The sequence below is a fragment of the Dermochelys coriacea genome, chromosome 13 (genome assembly GCF_009764565.3).
Source record: "Dermochelys coriacea isolate rDerCor1 chromosome 13, rDerCor1.pri.v4, whole genome shotgun sequence".
Taxonomy (NCBI): domain Eukaryota; kingdom Metazoa; phylum Chordata; order Testudines; family Dermochelyidae; genus Dermochelys; species Dermochelys coriacea.
This window is the reverse complement of record NC_050080.1, coordinates 39851634-39858521: the sequence shown is the minus strand read 5'-3', so window position 1 is coordinate 39858521 and position 6888 is coordinate 39851634.

Below are 6888 nucleotides of genomic sequence, written 5' to 3'. Positions count from 1 at the left end.
CTCTCTAGATTTGTACATGGGTGCACATCACCATAATATTTAGACCTTACCTTCGGCACATAGTTGCAAAGCTTAGCAGAACTGCTCTTGTCTTCTCAAGGATATCATCTAGCCCTAGGTTAAACCAGTCATAATTCTTGACTGGGAATCCAGGACTTTTTATACTCAGCAAATTCCTGCTGACTCAGAACTAGAGTTGGCAAGTCAGTGTCACAGTTTCCAAGGAAGGGAAGTAATAGCTGAGGACTCCTTCATGAAATCATGGAAGAAAAAGTCTATTTCATTTTGGAGACTGAAAGAACTTGAGTGAAGCTGACCAAAGCTCAAAGGGAAGAGAGGGGATTATATTAGAAATTCCAGAGCATGATCATTATTAATATAATGTCTGTGCCTACAGATGGCAACCCATATCAGGACCATATTGTACTAGGCACTGACCATGCACCTAGCAATAGACTCTCCTTGCCCCAGAGCTTATCTAAAGACACACAGGAAGAGGAGAAAAGGTGGGTTTGGTGTGATGTTATCTGATTAAAACAGGACCATGTAGATCATTGTGGTTACCACTGTTATATAATTGCAATAAATCTTATACAAAGCGTGTCAAGTAAGGTGTGTATGGAAAAGGTCTGATCTGCTGGTTATGATTATGCTGTCTGGATGCATGTGTCACGGAATAGACTGTCCTGTGAATGTTCCATCTGGGCCATAGGCAAGGGCTTCTGCTGTGACTAAGCGAAATCATGCATGGACATGTGACTTGCCCATGTGACCCCAAACACCATCTTGTTCCCTGTAATTTTCCACAGTGAGAACAATGGGATTCCCTCCACATGGCAGAAGATAAAAAAGGCCATGGAAATGCCTCCATTTTAACTCTTTCCTGCTCAAACCTCTGGACCGTGAACTTACACTAATGGGAGCCTTCTAACCAAGGGACTGAGGGCCTTCCAATGATTTGGAAGCAGGCAGAGACTTGCTTTAAGCCAGCAGTTTATTCCATCCACTGCTACAAGCCTGAACCAAGAACTTTGCCATTACTGGATGTAATTGATTTCTTTAACCAATTTTAATTCTCACCTTTCTTTCTTTCTTGTTATGAATACACCTTTAGATTTTAGATACTAAGTGATTAGCATCATTGTGATTTTGTGGTAAGATCTAAGTTATATATTGACCTGGATGTGTGGCTGGTCCTTTGGGATCAGAAGAACCTTTTTGTTTGATGAGACTGATTGTAAAGAACCATTCATCTTTAATCCAGTGTTTTGGGGGTGATACAAGGACTGGAATGCCTAGGGAGACTGCTTTTATGACTTCTTGTTAGCCAGTGTGGTGAGACAGAAGTTTTTTTGTTTCTGGTTTGGTATACCTTATGGGAGAATAATCACCAGTTTGGGGTGTATCTGCCCTATTTCTCAGCAGTTTGTCCCAAATTTGGTATTCTCAATTGTGACCCATGGAGACACGGTGACATGGGGTAATATCTTTTATTGGACCAACATCTCTTGGTGAAAGAGACGACAAGCTTTTGAGCTTACACAGGGCTCGTCTTCTTAGGGTACTTCTACACAGCAAAAACTCCCCATAGCAGTGAGTCTGAGGCCAGGTCACTTACTTTTGGGGCTTGTCCTGCAGGGCTGAAAAGAGCAGTCTAGTCATTCAGGCTTGGGCTGGAATTGAGGCTCTGAAACCCGGCAAATGGGGAGGGTCTTGGAACCTGGTCACCAGCCTGAGTTTTAATGTCACTGCAGGGCTAAAATTAGTCATGTATTGAGCCCTGCAAGCCCAAGTCAGTTCACCCTGGCTCTGAGACTCACTACCTTGGTTTATTTTTGTTTGGGTATGTCTACACGAAAAAACAGAGTGTCCCAGCTAAATACCAGGTGGAACAGATTGTTTAGCATAAGGAGTTAACACGTTACAAGAGACCAGTCAAGGAGAAGCAGACAGTTAACACCACTGCAGTTGTAGGACAAAAAGGGGTTAGTGAGTTACAGATTGGATTTATGGCTCATTATGGCAGCATCTTTACCAAGTCCATGATTTTTAGTGTCAACCAAAGTTATGGATTTGAGCTCCCAGGTTCGTGTTGTGCAGAGTTCCTTTGAGGACGAGGACTGAGAGGAGTTATTTGTGTAAAAACTGTTTTTCCCAAGGGCGGTGTGATGTTTTTAATCTATCGCTTTTCTGAGCAAATTCATTAGAGTGTGTAGTGACTGTCTCCTTTCACCCTCATAGCTCTTGCTGGGGGCATTTAGTTCACTGGATGAAGTACACCACATGTTGGAATAGGCATGTGAAGGCCCTTGAAAGGTGTGTTATGGGAGGATATTGACCATTGTTAGAGCAGAGAGATGTCTGCAGGTTTTGCCTCTGTTATGGCAGGGTCATAAGAAAGAAAACAGATTATTGGAGGCTGTATTTTATTCAACTATTTGGGGATATAATCAGCATGTTGGTGAAAAGATGCTGAACAAAAAGCTTAAGACCTATGTTCAGAGAGGCATCAGACATTCTGGGCACCAGTTAATCCAATTTAAGTGATGTATATTATACCGTATGGCCACTAGGGGGCAGAGGGTGAGAAATGTACACCTGCAATATCCACTAGGGGGCTATACATATAACAGGCACTAGGGAGAAGCCGGGGCTCAGGAACGGATATCTGCTCTCACAAGGCTCTGGGCCGTCTTGTCCAGACATATTTTTTTAATGGAAGAACAAGGAACAGTTTATCAAAATGCCAAGGAAATACATCATGTGTTTGATATACGATTGTACACTCTGAGAACGGAAGGATTTTTAGATATAACAAAGCATACTAAGTAGGAAGGGCCTATTGCAGTGCATTTTGGTTTAACTCCATTGAAATCAAAAGGCTTAAACGAGCATGGAACTGGAGAACCAGACCTATAAATCAAGGTCAAGAGCTGGAATGAAATGTCATTGTTAAAGCAAAAACTTTGCACTGGAACGTAAGATCATGTGACCCGTCTGAAGGTGGGTAGAGGAACCCACATTTTATTTATTTGGGAAAGATGCAACCAACTTTGCACCTCCAGCTTTATTTAAACCGAACTTAGGACCTTGGATTCTGTTTGACTTTTATCTGCATGGGATCATATACCGATAGAGACACAAGACTTGATCGGCAGCCATGTGCAGATAAAATATATTCACATTTTTCCCTTTGACTCACTGTGTAAATGTGTGCCTTTACACAGCATTGGCTGAGATCCTGTATTATGCCTCAATAGCTTTCAACCGCACCGATGATGGAAAAGCAGCCATCAATGTGGTTTTAACTGGGTGGTTTAAAAATCAAAAGGACTTTGGAAAAAAATCTCCAAAAGTTTGAAAGGGATTTAATCCCTCATCAACCATTCTCTAATTGTTGCAAACTAGCAAGGAATTTTATTTTCTTAAGACGTATCTGCTCGCAGTTAGAGACAGGATACTGGACCAGATGGACCAGTTGTCTTATCCAGTTTGGTGCTTCCTATGTTCACAGCTGCTTTGCATTCCCCAATATGCTCTTCCAGAAATCAATGTCTTTAGTAGATTGCAGCATGGCAGCCGATACTTGCGCTCAGACGCCATCAGAAGAAGCTGTCGTAGAAGGGTCTATCCTGCTAGAACGTGGAGTCTGGTCTGGATAGAAGTGATCTTGACTTCTGGAAGGCTTCTGGAAGGTTCTGGAAGGCTTGTGGGAGAAGTCTGGTGTCAATATGAGCATGCAGAACCAGCTACAATACTTCCATCTCCCATGATTTCCGAGGACAGGGTCACACCTGCCACATAGTGGTTCCACAGGCAGGTTAAAGTTAGACTAACTGACACGATTTACTACTGCACCTGATGGAGGCTCTGATCCCTAGGCTGTTTCCTCTATTAGGATAAGCTCAGGGCCGGGGTTCTCAGACTTCGCTCCAGTGTGGAACAAATGTGAAAAGAGTGATTGTGTTCAGAACAGCACCCTTCCCATTTGCTCTGCCACATACGCCCCTCAGTGCCTGTTCCCTGCCTCCTCACCCTCATGTAGCATAACCCCCGGTGCCAGCTGCAGTGACTGCAAGCCCTGGCTTCCCGGGAAATGCCAAGAGCCATGTGTCACCTGATAACTTCTGCAAACTGCCTCGGACCAACTCCACGATTTCAGGGTGCATCCTAGGCCTCAATGCACAGCACCCTTCTGAGCTGGGTGAAACCCCAAAACCCGGATTGCCCTTAAAACCAGCCTGACAGAGAGGGCCCGTTTGGCTCTGCAGGCGGAGAAAGCTCTCTGGCGCCCTCTGCTGCCCTCAGATCTCGCTGGCCGCAGCTTCCTCGAGGGTTGCACGCTTTCATTACTCATGCAGGGCTAGCTGTATGCTCTTCCCCCAAGCCCTCACCCAACTCCAGCCAACTCTCCCCAGCCAGGCTTGTTTTTTAACTGGGAGAAAGTGGAGTAGCACACAGAGCGTGGCAATGACATGACCAACAAAGCGTGCGGCCCCCTTGTTACTGACATGGCAAAACTTCAGCTGCTGTTTTTGCTGACTCCCTTTTCAGGGCAGAATCGTAGCTTTACGGCTGAGATTTTCAAAGCTGGGCAGGCTACTTACATTCAAAGGTGTTTTGTACAGTGCTTAGCACAAAGGAGTGCTGGTCCATGAGGAGGGCTCGGCACACTATGGCCTAAGGGATATGACACTTGACTGGGATTTAGGAAAGGCAAGTTCAGTTCCTGTCTCAGCCACAGTTGACTCATAGGTCCCCTATGGTAGTTAGGTACCTAAATCTTTCCCAAGTCTCTCAAATGGGGTTGTAGCAGGAATTAAATGTGCATTTCTTACCCTCTGTAACTCACCCTGGCATAAATAAAGAATAAAGCTATTTGCATCAATAGAGTTGTAACAAGGAAATCACTATGAAATTCATTAGAGGAAGAATCCCATGGCTTTAGAATCATAGAATAATAGAGGATTAGGGTTAGAAGAGACCTTAGGAGGTCATCTAGTCCAACCCCCTACTCAAAGCAGGACCAATGGCTAACTAAATCATCCCAGCCAGGGCTTTGTCAAGCCAGGCCTTAAAAACCTGGAGATTCCACCACCTCCCTAGGTAACCCATTCCCGTGCTTCACAACCCTCCAAGTGAAATAGTTTTTCCTGACATCCAACCTAGACCTCCCCCACTGCAACTTGAGATCATTGCTCCTTGTTCTGTCATCTGCCACCACTGAGAACAGCCGATCTCCATCCTCTTTGGAACCCCCCTTCAGGTAGCTGAAGGCTGCTATCAAATCCTCTCTCACTCTTCTCTTCTGCAGACTAAATAACCCCAGTTCCCTCAGCCTCTCCTCGTAAGTCATGTGCGCCAGCCCCCTAATCATTTTCATTCCCCTCCACTGGACAGTCTCCAATTTTTCCACATCCCTTCTGCAGTAGGGGAACCAAAATTGGATGCAATACTCCAGATGTGGCCTCACCGGTGCCAAATAGAGGGAAATAATCAATAATAATTCCCTCGATCTGCTGGCAATGCTCCTACTAATACAGCCCAATATGTCGTTAGCCTTCTTGGCAACCAGGGCACACTGCTGACTCATATCCAGCTTCTCATCCTCTGTAATACCCAGGTCCTTTTCTGCAGAACTAATGCTTATCCAGTCAGTCCCCTAAAAAGTTTGAAGCAAAAGCTTAGAAGAAAGCTTGGGATGAAATCCTCTCACGACCACTAACAAGCATAACAAGCATAGCAATGACAGACCTGTAAGCCTGACTTCAGTACCAGGCAAACAGGTTGAAACTATAGTAAAGAACAATATTGTCAGACATATAGATGAACATAATTTGTTGGGGAAAAGTCAACATGGTTTTTGTAAAGGGAAATCATGCCTCACCAATCTACTAGAATTCTCTGAGGGGGTCAACAAGCATGTGGACAAGAGGGATCCAGTGGATAGAGTGTACTTAGATTTTCAGAAAGCCTTTGACAAGATCCCTCACCAAAGGCTCTTAAGCAATGTAAGCCATCATGGGATAAGAGGGAAGGTCCTCTCATGGATTGGTAACTGGTTAAAGAAAGGAAACAGGGTAGGAATAAATGGTCAGTTTTCAGAATGGAAAGGGGTAAATAGTAGTGTCCCCCAGGGGTCTGTACTGGGACCAGTCCTATTCAACATATTCATAAATGATCTGAAAAAGGGGTAAACAGGGAGGTGGCAAAATTTGCAGATGATACAAAACTACTCAAGATAGTTAAGTCCCAGGCAGACTGCGAAGAGCTACAAAAGGATCTCACAAAACTGGGTGACTGGCAAATGCAAAGTAATGCACATTGGAAAACATAATCCCAACTATATGTATAAAATGATGCAAAAAGAAAAGGAGTACTTGTGGCACCTTAGAGACTAACAAATTTATTAGAGCATAAGCTTTCGTGAGCTACAACTCACTTCATCGGATGCATTGGATCATAAAAGCGTGTGCTCTAATAAATTTGTTAGTCTCTAAGGTGCCACAAGTACTCCTTTTCTTTTTGCGAATACAGACTAACACGGCTGCTACTCTGAAACCTATAAAATGATGGGATCTAAATTATCTGTTACCACTCCAGAAAGAGATCTTGGAATCATTGTGGATAGTTCTCTGAAAACATCCACTCAATGTGCAGCGGCCGTCAAAAAAATGAACAGAATGTTGGGAATCATCAAGAAAGGGAGAGATAATAAGACAGAAAATATCATATTGCCTCTATATAAATCCATGGTACGCCCATAGCTTGAATACTGCGTGCAGATGTGGACGCCCCATCTCAAAAAAGATATATTGGACTTGGAAAAGGTTCAGAAAAGAGCAACAAAAATGATGAGGGGTCTGGAACGGCTTCCATATGAGGAAA